Below are 14271 nucleotides of genomic sequence, written 5' to 3'. Positions count from 1 at the left end.
TGTCATTTTGTGTCCTATTTTTAACATTTTGTGTCATTTTTGTCTTGTTTGTGTCTTTTTGTGTCTCATTTTGTACTTTTTATCATGTTAATGATGGCTCTCTGCTACTATAAATGCAGTAATGACGACTTTAGGTTTGTTTTAATACAAACTGATGAATTAACCTCCATGTAATTGCTGTGTTTTACATATGAGCAGTGGTTTATGTTTACATATGGAGTGTATGTGTGTGTTTATCTGTGTGTTTGTGTGTGTGTTTTTGTGTGTGTGCAGGTATAAATGTGTTTATTTATTGAATATATACTAAATGCTAATGCAGTCGCTGCTCAGCACTTCTTGTGGAAACTATTCGCTGTCATCAGCATAAAAACTTTCAGCTGAATGAATTAGCCCAGAGAGCAGCTTCTGTTCTTAACGGGATAAAATAAAAGCTCCAGAACAGATCAGACCTCCCTGCAGCATCAGGAGATGAAGAACATCAGTGGAGGTCAGCAGAGAATCACATCAGAGCTTCTTCTACAACATTTAACGTCTCATTTTTGCCATTTTGTGTCTCAGGTTTAGACCTGCAGCTGCTGACTGGAATCCTCCATAACGAGGGTTTTATTCAGTATTGTTTATCCAACCTACTGTTTGCGTGTTAGTTCTATGTATTAATTTTTGTATTTTTTCAACCTTTGTTTTTATGGTTTTACCGTCTTTTATTACCTCTTTTATTCTACTATTTTTATTTGATATGGCATTTTTTGTGCTTTTTATGACTTTATTTTTTATTAATTATTTATTTATGTTAACATTTTTTTTCAATATTTTGTCATGTTTTCTTGCTCTGTTGATCAATATTGATCCTGCCTGTTCAGAAGTTTGTAAATTCAGATTTTAACAAGTGCAATATTTTTATATATATATATATATATATATATATATATATATATATATATAAACAACAGCAATAATATAATAATATGTTGTAATATTTACAATATGTTTATTGTTATTAATAATTATTTAAGTAATAATATTATTCACAATAATAATAATAATAATAATAATAATAATAATAATAATAATAATAATAATAATAATAATAATAATAATAATTATTATTATTATTATTATTATTATTATTATTATTATTATTGTTGTTGTTGTTTATAATAATTATTATTCATAATATAATAATGATAATGATTAATTTGATACATTTTCTTTTATTATTATTATTATTATTATTATTATTATTATTAATAATAATAATAATAATAATAATAATAATAATAATAATAATAATAATAATAATAATAATAATAATACATCATTTTTTAAGATTTTTTTGAAAATAATTGTTATCATTGCCATTATTATTATTATTATTATTATTATTATTATTATTATTATTATTATTATTATTATTATTATTATTATTATTATGTTAATGTAAGTTGTTGGTGTAGCAGCAATTTTTTAACAGTTTTTGTAACAAAAACTGTTAAAACTAACTAAAATTGTTAAAATTGAATAGTAAGTCATTATTCTGCATAATAATAGAGCCATTTTTAAACTTTGTACTCTCTCTGGAATACATGAGCTCTGGTTGGAGGTCATTAACCATTTCATTAGTTCCCCTTTTTAAAAATGTATTTTAAATGAAGATCTCAGTCTTTAGGATTTGATTTCAGTTCAGCTTATTGTCTTTTAAATATGTTAAAAACAAGAAGGAATTAATTTTATAACCCAGTCTAACAGAATAAATCACATTATTCAGTTTAACAGCAAAGACAGACCTGTGATAAATAATTAAAAAACCTAAAAGCCAATAATAAAGAGAACACATCATTAAAAACACCAAACAAGCAGCAGGTTAGTAAATTAAAAGTGCATCAGTTGAGATTTTTGTGTGTTTTTATGTGTTTCTTGGCATCTCGGTTCAGTTTTCAGTGTCGTTTTCCATCAGAACTGCATCTCTATCTGCTAATTATCAGATCATAAACGCTCCGAGGACGACAAGAAAATGACTCAATAATTGCCCAAACTGACTCAGTAATTGTCCAAAATTATTCAATAATTGTCTGAAATGACTCAATAATAGATAAATAAGTAGGTTAATAACTCAATAGTGTATCAGTAACCGCATACAATTGCAGTTTGTGGATATTTTTGTGTGTTTTTCTGCGTTTCTTGGTGTCTCGGTTCAGTTTTCAGTGTCGGTTTCCATCAGAATTGCATCTCTTCCTGCTAATTGTTAGATCATAAACACTCCGAGGACGCTCCTCAGCCAATTAGCCACCGTCTTGTTCGCCGTCGTGACTAATTGAGTCTCGGGTCATCGAGGAAACAGCTGCAGACGTAACTTTACATCTCAACACCGAACCGTCGTCTAAACCCCAAAATGGAAGCCAGAGATGTGAAGGACGATCTGCAGATCAAAGCAGCCGGACGGCTTTTAAAAACTCTACTAGTCCAATTTCATTCAGCCCAGGAAGGTCTCTGATGATCTGCTCCATCTGAGGACATTACCTGGTATATAAGTGGAGGAGGAGACGGATGGAGAGAGGAGATGGATGGAGGGAGGAGACAGACGAAGGGAGGAGACGGAGGGAGAAGACGGACGAAGGGAGGAGACGGAGGGAGGGAGGAGACGAAAGGAGGAGGAGACGGATGGAGGGAGGAGACGGACGAAGGGAGGAGACGGAGGGAGGGAGGAGACGGAGGGAGGGAGGAGACGGAGGGAGGGAGGAGACGGAGGGAGGAGACGAAAGGAGGAGGAGACGGAGGGAGGAGACGGACGGAGGAAGGAGACGGAGGGAGGGAGGAGACGGAGGGAGGAGACGGACGAAGGGAGGAGACGGAGGGAGGAGACGGACGAAGGGAGGAGACGGAGGGAGGAGACGGACGAAGGGAGGAGACGGAGGGAGGGAGAGGATGGAGGGAGGGAGGAGACGGAGGGAGGGAGGAGACGGAAGGAGGGAGGAGACGGAGGGAGGAGACGGACGAAGAGAGGAGACAGAGGGAGGGAGGAGACGGACGAAGGGAGGAGACGGAGGGAGGGAGGAGACGGACGAAGGGAGGAGACGGAGGGAGGGAGGAGACGAAAGGAGGAGGAGATGGATGGAGGGAGGAGACGGACGAAGGGAGGAGACGGAGGGAGGAGACGGACGAAGGGAGGAGACGGACGAAGGGAGGAGACGGAGGGAGGAGACGGACGAAGGGAGGAGACGGAGGGAGGGAGGAGACGAAAGGAGGAGGAGACGGATGGAGGGAGGAGACGGACGAAGGGAGGAGACGGAGGGAAGGAGGAGACGGAGGGAGGAGACGGACGAAGAGAGGAGACGGACGAAGGGAGGAGACGGAGGGAAGGAGGAGACGGACGAAGGGAGGAGACGGAGGGAGGAGACGGACGAAGGGAGGAGACGGAGGGAGGAGACGGACGAAGGGAGGAGACGGAAGAAGGGAGGAGATGGATGGAGGGAGGAGACGGAGGGAGGGAGGAGACGGAAGAAGGGAGGAGATGGATGGAGGGAGGAGACGGAGGGAGGGAGGAGACGGAGGGAGGGAGGAGACGGAAGAAGGGAGGAGACAGAGGGAGGGAGGAGACGGAGGGAGGAGACGGACGAAGGGAGGAGACGGAGGGAGGGAGGAGACGGACGAAGGGAGGAGACGGAGGGAAGGAGGAGACGAAAGGAGGAGGAGACGGACGAAGGGAGGAGACGGAGGGAGGAGACGGACGAAGGGAGGAGACGGAGGGAAGGAGGAGACGGACGAAGGGAGGAGACGGAGGGAGGAGACGGACGAAGGGAGGAGACGGAGGGAGGGAGGAGACGGACGAAGGGAGGAGACGGAGGGAGGGAGGAGACGGACGAAGGGAGGAGACAGAGGGAGGGAGGAGACGGACGAAGGGAGGAGACGGAGGGAGGGAGGAGATAGATGGAGGGAGGAGACAGAAGGAGGGAGGAGACAGAAGGAGGGAGGAGACGGATGGAGGGAGGAGACGGATGGAGGGAGGAGACAGAAGGAGGGAGGAGACGGAGGGAGGGAGGAGACGGAGGGAGGGAGGAGACGAAAGGATGGAGGGAGGAGTGCAGCTCTGTGTTGGCAGCTGATTGATCGATCTGTTTCTTACTCGTGGTTCGTGTTTAGAAGTTGTCCATCAGAAACGTTGACGGAACGTTTGTCCTCCATGAGGACTTCCATCCGTCTCCACAATGAATCCATTTCCCACCGAGTCACTCCGTTCTCGTCGTCTCTTTATTGCGAAGGAGACGCAGTTTGGCGACAAAACGTTAAAAGATGAAACCAGGATCGGAGTCGCTGACGGTTCACGGAGTTCGATGTTTCCTCCAACATCACGTCTCATTTCCTTCCTCCTCTGACTTTCCTCCGATAGCAAAGACGGACAGTTTAATGTGTTTGTTCTGCAGTTTAAGAGCTGCAGTTTGGTGTTTTATTGTTGTTTTGGTTCTTTGTCTCTTTTTAGCTGCAAACGTTGCAAAGACGGCTCCGTTTTACAGCTGAAAGGTTTGAAAATATTTTAAAAAATATAAAAAAGGCACTAATAATAATAATACAGTTTATTTGGCAGCGCCTTTCATAACACCCAAGGTCACTTTACAGAGAATAAAAACACAATAAAATAAAAAAAAACAGCAGACAAAAGTAACACAACAGTTAAAAGAAACAATGAAATTACAATGAGTATGCAGATTTAAACAGATGAGTTTTGAGTCTTGACTTAAACTGGGGTAAAGAAACAATGTTACGGATGTCTGGTGGGAGAGAATTCCAGAGTTGGGGAGCAGAGCGGCTGAAAGCTCTGCTCCTCATGGTGCTGAGGAAGGCAGAAGGTAAAGAGAGGTGAAGGGAGGAGGAGGACCTGAGGGAACGAGACGGAGTGGCAATGTGGAGGAGATCAGACAGATAGGGGGGAGCGAGGTTGTGGATGGATTTAAATGTATACAACAGGATCTTGAAAATGATGCGGAATTGGACCGGGAGCCAGTGAAGCTGCTGGAGGACGGGGGTGATGTGGTGAAAGGAGGGAGTACGGGTGATGATGCGGGCTGCAGAATTCTGACCCAGTTGGAGTTTATGGAGGGATTTGTGGGGGACACCATAGAGGAGGGAGTTACAATAATCAATATGGGAGGTGACGAGGCTATGAACTAGAAGGGCCGTGGTATGAGGGTTGAGGGAGGGGCGGAGACGATTAATGTTACGTAAATGGAAATAAGCAGACCGAGTAATGTTATTAATGTGGGAGTGAAAAGAAAGTGAGCTGTCGAGGATGACACCCAGACTCTTTACCTGAGGGGAGGGGGACACTGTGGAGCTGTCAATGGTGAGGAAGAAACTGTCAGCTTTGGATAGGGTGGATTTAGTGCCTACAAGGAGAAGTTCCGTCTTATCACTGTTTAATTTGAGGAAGTTTGCAGTGAGCCAGACTTTGATGTCAGAAAGGCAGTGGGTGAGGGAGGAGGGAGGGAGGGTGGAGTTAGGTTTACTGGAGAGATAGAGCTGGGTGTCATCCGCGAAGCAGTGAAAATGGATACCATATTTATGGAAGATATTGCCGAGGGGGAGGAGGTATATGATGAAGAGGAGAGGCCCCAGGACAGAGCCCTGGGGCACACCAGAAGTGATGGGGGAGGGCTGTGAAGTGAAGGACTTGAGCTGAATGAACTGAGTGCGGCCAGTGAGGTAGGAGTGAAACCAGTGAAGGGGGGTGTGAGTGATGCCGATGGAGGAAAGTCTACTGAGGAGGATGGGATGAGAAACAGTGTCGAAGGCCGCACTCAGATCAAGGAGGATGAGTATGGAGAGTAAACCGGAGTCAGATGCCATAAGGAGGTCATCTGTGATCTTAATCAGGGCTGTTTCAGTGCTGTGGCGGGGACGGAAACCGGACTGGAATTGTTCATAGAGGGAGTTTCGTGTGAGATGAGTGTGGAGGTGAGAGGCAACAATTTTTTCTAGGATTTTGGAGATGAAGGGAAGGTGGGAAATGGGACGGAGGTTATTAAAATTATTGGGATCTGAACCAGGCTTCTTAAGGTTGGGGCTGACAGCTGCAGATTTAGACTAAAAAGTTTCTAAATCTCGTGAAAACTAACAAATATTTTGTTTTTCTTTATGTATCTGTTTCATTTTCATCGAAAATTCACAGAACTAGAAGTTGCAGTAACTTTGAGAACACTGTTGTCTCTTTTTAGCTGCAAACCTTGTGAAGACGGCTTCATATCTTGTTCATTTCTGTCATTTTCGACTCAGATTCATCAAACTAAAGTGGTTTAAAATTGCTTTAACTGCTACAGAACTGACTTTCATGCTAATAAATGTCTTTTTGTGTGTTTTGTTGTCATTTCAGGTGTTGGGAAGGATTGATTTTGCCTCCAGATGACAGACCGGTAAGTGACACTCTGTTTTCTGGTAGTTTTTACAGATGCTGGCTGGAGAATGTGTGCATTGTTGTAGCTGTCTGCTGTGTTTTGAGCTAGTCAGGACCTTCTGTCTCCATGTGAACGCTTGGATGGACCGAGATGAAGGAATAAAAGCTGCGTGTACGTTTAGACGATACGATGGCAGGTAGAAAGCCAGACGTCAAACTGTAGACGGGGATGAATTACAGGCTGCTGCAGGGTCGTGTTTTCACTGAAACACCAGTAAAAGCTCCTGAACATCCTGATGGAGCTGCTGGTTATCAGGCCGACAGCTGAATAATGACATCAGATCATCCTGGACCCTCCACGTCTCTTTTAATAAAGACGCTGATTAACGTGGAAGCGATCCGTCTTTTCTCAGAGCCGTGTGGTGAGGTTCAAGGCCGAGGTTTTGTTTTGTTGTCGGCGGTCGGATCAGACGGCTAGCAGACCGTGAGCGGATGTTCAGTGAATTTGCCAGAAGGTGTGTTGGAACGGAGCTGCTGATTTCAACTTCAGGATGCGCTTCAGGGCGTTCTGGTTATCGAACCGGTGCAGCTCAGAGTTATGCGTTGGGACTCATCAGATCACGGAGGAGTCACAGAGGAGTCACGGAGGAGTCACGGAGGCTTCTTTATGAACAAAGTGCTCAAGTAAAAATCACGTTACTAGTATGTGGATGGATTTAGGTGCTATTTTTTGCCTCCAAACTCCACACAGAAAACACTTTTGCACTAGAAAATAGGCCAAACGTGTAAATCTGTGTCTTTAGAAATGATAATTTAGACTTTTGCTACGTTTGACTGTAAAATGGCACTACTTGTATTTACTATATTTACTCTGGCTGGGTAAATCTGATCTTAGAACTCCTTGTTTCACTGTTTTTAACTTATTTTTTGGTCTCACAGCTGTCTGAGCTGCTGCACTGAAGTGGAGACTAGAGGCTTCTCTGTGATTAACCTTGTAGCTAGCATCTGATGTAGCCTACATGCTTTAACTATGGTAAATCGGACATTAGAACTTCTTGTTTCACTGGGAAATCTCCACTACAAGCACTGCTGTGTTGATGGAGACCAGAGGCTTCTAGTTTCCCTTGTAGCCTTCATGCTTCAGCTTTGGTAAATCTGACATTACAACACCTTATTCCACTCCTTTCAAGCTAATTTTTGGTCTCTTCACTATTAGAGTTTCTGCATTTCAGTAACTAAGTAGAGACTAGAGGCTTCTCTGTGATTAACCTTGTAGCTCACGTCTGCTGTAGCCAACATGCTTTAACTTTGGTAAATCTGACAACACTTTATTTCACTCTTTTCAAACAAATAACTGGTCTCACAGCTGTCTGAGCTGCTGCACTGCGGTGGAGACTAGAGGCTTCTCTGTTCTCAGTCTTCTAGCTAGCATCTGATGTAGCCTGTATGCATTAACTATGCTAAATCTGACATTAGAACTCCATATTTCACTATAAAATCTCCTCTATGAGCACTGTTGTGGACACTAGAGGCTTCTCTGTTCTCAGTCTTCTAGGTAGCATCTGATGTAGCCTACATGCTTTAACTATGCTAAACCTGACATCCTTATTTCACTATAAAATCTCCTTTAAGAGCACTGTTGTGGAAACTAGAGGCTTCTCAGTATACAGCCTTTTAGATAGCATCTGATGTGGCTTCCATGATTAAAGTTCAGTAAATCTGACATTAGAGCGCTTTATTTCACTTTTTTGAAGCTAATTTGAGATGAAATGTTTGGGGAACTAAGTGAACTGTCTTGGGTGTAATTTTATTCGTATTTTGCTCTTGGAGATGCACTGGATTCAGGTGGAAAATAATCGTATTTTGTGTCTTATTTTGATGCAAAAATATGTCTTTTAGCGGGACTGTAGCACAACATGGAGGCAAAATCTAAAATCAGTGAATAATTACGTTAAATAATCAGAATTCAGAAGTTCAGAGTTAGTTTTTCTTCTTCTCAGCATGAATCTGCATTCAGCCACTACACGTCGAGGACCTCCTGGTTCTGGGATTTAAAGGAAACTCTGTAGAAACGGCGAAACTAGCTTCCTGTCAGCACATCGGCTCAGCGTGATGCTGCTGCTTCCTTAAATCTGCTGCAGCTCAGGCATGTCGGACGCATCTGTGTGCATGTTGGGAGTGCGATTAACGTGATCATGAGCTGCTGTTCCTGCTGCTTTTAGAACACTGAGGACTTCATCCGACACGCAAACGTACCTGAAGCTGCTTCGAGGACGTAAATTCGTCAGGGTCATTTGTTTAACACTCAGGAGTCTTATTTTACATGAAAAATCCACCTTTAGTTGGGTTTGAAGATGAGCTCCAGCAGAAAGTGTCCAGTCAGAACACTAACCCTATATTTTTTACATTCCTGCAGTAAAATAACTTCACTTTTTCAATATTGTACTTAATTTTTCTCAGATTTCAACATTTTCCTTGCAGCATAATGCCTTGTTTTTTGCACAGATGGATTTAAAAAAAAAAGATTTAGGTGAACTTTTAACTCGTTGAAAGTTTCAGGGCTGAAAAACACATTTTGAGTTAAAAACTGTCACCAGATCAGTTTTACATCCATCCAGGTGACAGTCTGAAGACCAAATCTGGTTTAGGATCCAAAATTAGACAAACAACACTCGAAACAAGAAACAAAACTCTGCAAAACACAAAATGACAGAAATAACACAAACAAAAGAGACACAAAATGACCAGAAAATGTGACAAAAATGAAAAGTCAGACACAAAACAACAAAAAAATTGGCAAAACAATAAAATAAGACACAAAACTACAAAAAAGAGACACAATATTAGACAAAGAAGACACAAAATGAAAAATAAGATACAAAATAAAGACACAACAAAAATCAGAGACAATACGACAAAAAAGACACAAATGACATGAAATAAGACAAAAAACAAGACACAAAATTAGACAAGTAGGAGACACAAAACTACAAAAAATAAGCAAAAAAATAACAAAAATGAGACAAAAAGGCCAAAAAGTAATACAAATGAAAAAAGTCAAAAAGAGACAAAATTAGACACAGAAGACACAAAACAACAAAATAAGACATGAAAGTACAAAAACGAGACATAAAACAATGAAAAAAGCAAGACACAAAATGACAGAAATATGACAAAACGACAAAATAAGACACAAAACAACAAAAGCCAGACACAAAATCAGACAACGAAGCTACAAAACTTTTTTTAAAAAGTAGCAAAAATGAGACAAATGACATCAAAAGAGACCAAATGACAAAAAACAACACAGAGACCACACAACAAAGGCAAAAACGAGACAAAAATGACCAAAAAAGGAGACAAATAACATGAAATAAATCAAAAAGACAAAAAAATCGACACAGAAGACACAAAACAACAAAATAAGACATTAAACCACAAAAATGAGACACAAAATGACAAAAACTAAATTAAAAAAACAACAAAAAGAGACATAAAGTAACAAAAATTGAGACATAAAAAGACAAAAATTGAGACACGTGATATAAAATGAATCAAAAATGACAAAAAATTAGTCAAAGAAGACTCCAAATGCATGACTTTGGCATCATTTTGCTTCACTAATGCGTCGTATTACTGCTGTATATTAAACTATACCATTATATTCCATTATCCATTATCCATCCATTATCTACACACCACTTAATCCTCACTAGGGTCATGGGGGGCTGGAGTCTATCCCAGCTGACTCAGGTGAAGGCAGGGGACACCCTAGACAGGTCACCAGTCTGTCACAGGGCTACATACAGAGACAAACAATCACTCTCACATTCACACCTACGGGCAATTTAGAATGATCAATTAACCTCAGCATATTTTTGGACTGTGGGAGGAAGCCGGAGTACCCGGAGAAAACCCACGCATGCACAGGGACAACATGCAAACTCCATGCAGAAAGATCCCGGGAAAGCCGGGACGCGAACCAGGGATCTTCTAGCTGCAAGGCCAAAGTGCTAACCACTACGCCACTGTGCAGCCCTACCATTATATTATTACTGCTATATATTAAACTATACCATTATATATTAAACTATACTATTATATATTATACTATACTATTATATTATATTATTTCTACTAAATCAAATCTTGTGTGATTCCAGTCGATCTTTCTCCAACAAAACGTCGGTTTAGCAGCGAGTTAAAGTTCCGTTCGTCTTTTCTGGCTGAAATCAACAGGATGCTGCTGTAAATAGAAGTGATGGTTGAAATAAATCAGGGTGCTGCTGTAAATAGGAGGAATGATGGATGATGTTTTCGCTGCTCCAGTGTTTCTGTGCTCACGCTTCCTGCTGCAGGAGCTTTTAGTGCGTGTTAACGCCGTCCATATGCACATGTGTAGGTGTGAGTTCATGCATATGTGCATTTACATGTGCTTTAAATATGTTTTATGGATGCTAATGTGTTCATGAAGTGTTCCTCCTCACGTCACAGTGAAGCTGGAGCAGGAAATATGCAGAGATTTAGCAGATTATAAGACTGTAAGGACTCTGAAGCAACACAATCGACAATTATTGGTAATCAATAAAGGTTTCTGTGGCTGCCTGCTAGCTTAGCTTCTAGATGTTAGTGTAGCATTAGCTGGAATAAAAGCAGCTAATGTCCTGATTTATGGAGATGTTTGTGCTTCTTGTTCTGTATTTTTTATTTTCCATTAAGGTCCAGATCTTAGCACTTTATTAGTTTGTTGTTTTCCTTATTCTGTTCCAGGTTCATCTGTGGCTGCATGTTAACTTAGCTGCTAGCCGTTAGCGTAGCGTTCACCGCTATAAAAACAGCTAGTGTCCTGATTTTTACAGCTGTTTGTGCTGCTTGTTCTGTTTTTTCCCACTAAGGTCCAGATCTCAGAGCATTATTAGCTGTTGTTTTCCTGATTCTGTTTCAGGTTAATCTGTAGCTGCATGCTAAATTAGCTGCTAGCCATTAGCTGCTAGCCATTAGCGTAGCATTAGCTGCTGTGAAAGTGGCTAATATCATGATTTGTGGAGATATATTTCTGCTTCTTGTTCTGTTTTTGGAGGTTTCTGATTGAAACGTATTGTTTTATTTTTTTCATTCACTTGAATGTAAATTAATGGAAAAGCAAAGAAAATTTTGTTGCATTTTGTACATTTTATGACGATATTTTGTGAGTTTTTTGAACATTTTAGGTTCAGTTTCAACAAACTCTGGTCAGTTTGTGTGATTAATTTATCATCTATAACTGGTTAACTGGTTTAACCGTTTGGTTTTGGTTTTGTGGACCGAAAGGAAACAAAGTTTATTCATTTTTCATTCAGCTTTTCTCCTCTTTGTTCTAAACGTATATCTAAATTTCTGTTTCTCTAATTGTTATTTGTTCTGATGGGATCCTCTGAGACACTAAAGGCGTTTTTAATTTAAATCAAAGTTAAGATGTGTGATGGAGTTCCAGGAAGACGTCCCAGATCCCAGATCTGCTCATGAACACATTCTTCTCATTTCACTGCTTCCAGTCTGGTCCTTTGAAGTTTGTTCAAACCGAAGCGTCGTCCTCAGACTCACCGACGGAAAAAAATCTGACTTTTCACTGATGTTTAAAGAAGCAAACCGTCAGTGAAGCAGCATCAGAATTCTGGAGTGATTTATAAAAATTAAAAAAATTAAAAAAATAAAAAACTGTTCAAATCTGTTAGTAAGAGAAAAACAGGAGGTTCAGAAACAGTGAAAATAACAAAACAACCTGTTTTAGCTCATTTAAATACAGAACAACTCCAGATTTATCATCACACACTGTAAAAGAAAGTCGTTTTGTGTCTCATTTTTGTCATTTAGTGTCTCATTTTTGTTGTTTTGTGTCTCGTTATTGTCATTTTGTGTGTCGTTTTTGTCGTTTTGTATCATTTTGGTCATTTTGTGTCGGGTTTTAATAATTTTTTGTCACGTTTTTGTCATTTTGTCTCATTTGTGTCATTTTCTCTCTGGTTATTGTCATTTTATGTGTCGTTTTTGTTGTTTGTATCTCACTTTGGTCAATTTTTGTCTTGTTTTGGTCGTTTTGTTTCTCGTTTTTGTCATTTTGAGTCACATTTTGTCGTTTTATGTGTCGTTTTTGTTGTTTTGTATCTCAGTTTGGTCATTTTATGTCTTATTTTGATTGTTTTGTGCCTTATCTTTGTTTTTCTGTAAGAAACAAAAAAAAGGAAAAATTGCCGCAAATTTGAACCCAACGCTAACAGTCACAGATTTTAAATGAGCAGAAAATATCAACATTTTAATTATATTATTATTGGATATATTAGATTTTTTTTCTATCTTAAGAATTGAACTGGAAGCTTGACAAGAAGACTAAAACATGCAGGAGATGCGATAAAAATGGACAAAAATGATGCAAATTTACATGTACAATATTAACTGAATATTGTTCTCATGTTTGGAGGTAATAAAATAAAATGAACAAAAAAACCCACAGAATGGAGCTTTATTTTGAAAGTTTCTCCACAGTGGTGAATGTGAAGGAACTCTAAGAGTGTAGTTTCTGATTTAAATGCCAAACAACATCTAAATTTAGCTATTTTAACATCTCTGTGACTTATTTTCACTGTCGACTAAACTGATGACTATTTTCTCGGCTAATAAAGGAGCTGTTTGTTTTGTAAAATGGTGAAAAATATGGCCAATGTCTTGTTTTTTTTTATTAAATATAATCAGTTTATTGCCACAGAAGAGGAAAGAAACCAGAAAATACCAACAGTTAAGAAGCTGCAATCTGACAAAAGTCCTTAAAATGGATGAATTCATGATAAAAATACCTGTAGACTGATTTAATATTTGACTTCTAGCTCATTATTTGCTGCAGTTCTGCTCAGAAACCAAACACATGCTGATCTTTACCTCCCTTATTTATAGCTGAACCATTTTGCTAACCTTTAAATTCACTTTATTTGTGTTTTTGAGCTTTTCAGGGACACCAAGTGAAGAAATAATTGCTGCTCAGAGTCAGATGTGATTCACTAATTAAACCTGATGGCGGCTTTTTGCTTTAAATCCATTAAAGCAACGGCAGCAGCAGCAGCTTTAGATTCAGTCTGAACTCCACCAATTACACATAATAAACCTTTTTCCTTGTTTGTTGTGGAATAACAGATATTAGCTGCAGAATTAGTCGTTTACTCAAGTTTTTCACACAAAAAAATCTGATTTCAAGCTTTCAAAGGAGGTGCAGCTTCTTCAGTTTATGATAGAAAATAGATTTATTTGAGTTTCTGACAAATTATAGGATGAGTTGAAACACGAGAAGATCTGGACTCAGGGAAGTTGGGACAATAAAATAATGATAAAGGTAAGAGCAGCAGATCTTGCAAAAATACAAGAAGTCTATAAAGAACTTGCAAAAAGTACAAAATGTCCATAAAGATCTTACAAAAAAAAATCTGAAAAGATCTTGCAAAAAGTGCACAAAGTTGCTAAAGATGTGAAAAGTACAAAACGTCTATAAAGATCTTGCTCCTTTGGTTTTAGCAGCCAAATAACCAGGAGTTCCAGAGCGGCACCAACATTTTACTGCTGTAGAACCAAGAACTGATTGATAATGACCCATAAGACCATCTGAAAGTCTAGAACGGTAGTTTAGAACACAACAGAATTCCAGAAGAAGAAGAAAAACATACAAACATGAAACCAAAGCAGAATTGTGTTATTTTAGTTTCCCAACGACTGACGTTCTCTAACGCCGACCTCCGTTTGCAGCGACTTTAAAACCACGGATCGGAGCTGAACATGAGGTGATGTTTGTGGAGATGTGAGATCTTTAGCTTCTGGAATCCAGTTCTTTGTTACGTGGCAGAGAAAAATAGAATCCAAAGTGAGAG

General features: G+C 39.8%; 1 long non-coding RNA gene across 1 annotated transcript in view; it reads left to right on the top strand.

Annotated features, from left to right (window-relative positions):
• Window positions 1-14271, top strand: part of LOC129349326 (uncharacterized) — a 162636-nt gene that overhangs the window by 48753 nt on the left and 99612 nt on the right. Inside the window, exon 2 of the long non-coding RNA XR_008602308.1 lies at window positions 6362-6401. This is a non-coding gene — a long non-coding RNA (uncharacterized LOC129349326). The remainder of the gene's footprint in view (window positions 1-6361; window positions 6402-14271) is intronic.

This window comes from Amphiprion ocellaris, chromosome 7 (genome assembly GCF_022539595.1).
Source record: "Amphiprion ocellaris isolate individual 3 ecotype Okinawa chromosome 7, ASM2253959v1, whole genome shotgun sequence".
NCBI classification, from domain to species: domain Eukaryota; kingdom Metazoa; phylum Chordata; class Actinopteri; family Pomacentridae; genus Amphiprion; species Amphiprion ocellaris.
Note: the sequence above shows the minus strand (reverse complement) of the source record. Positions and strands in the feature narration are given on the sequence as shown.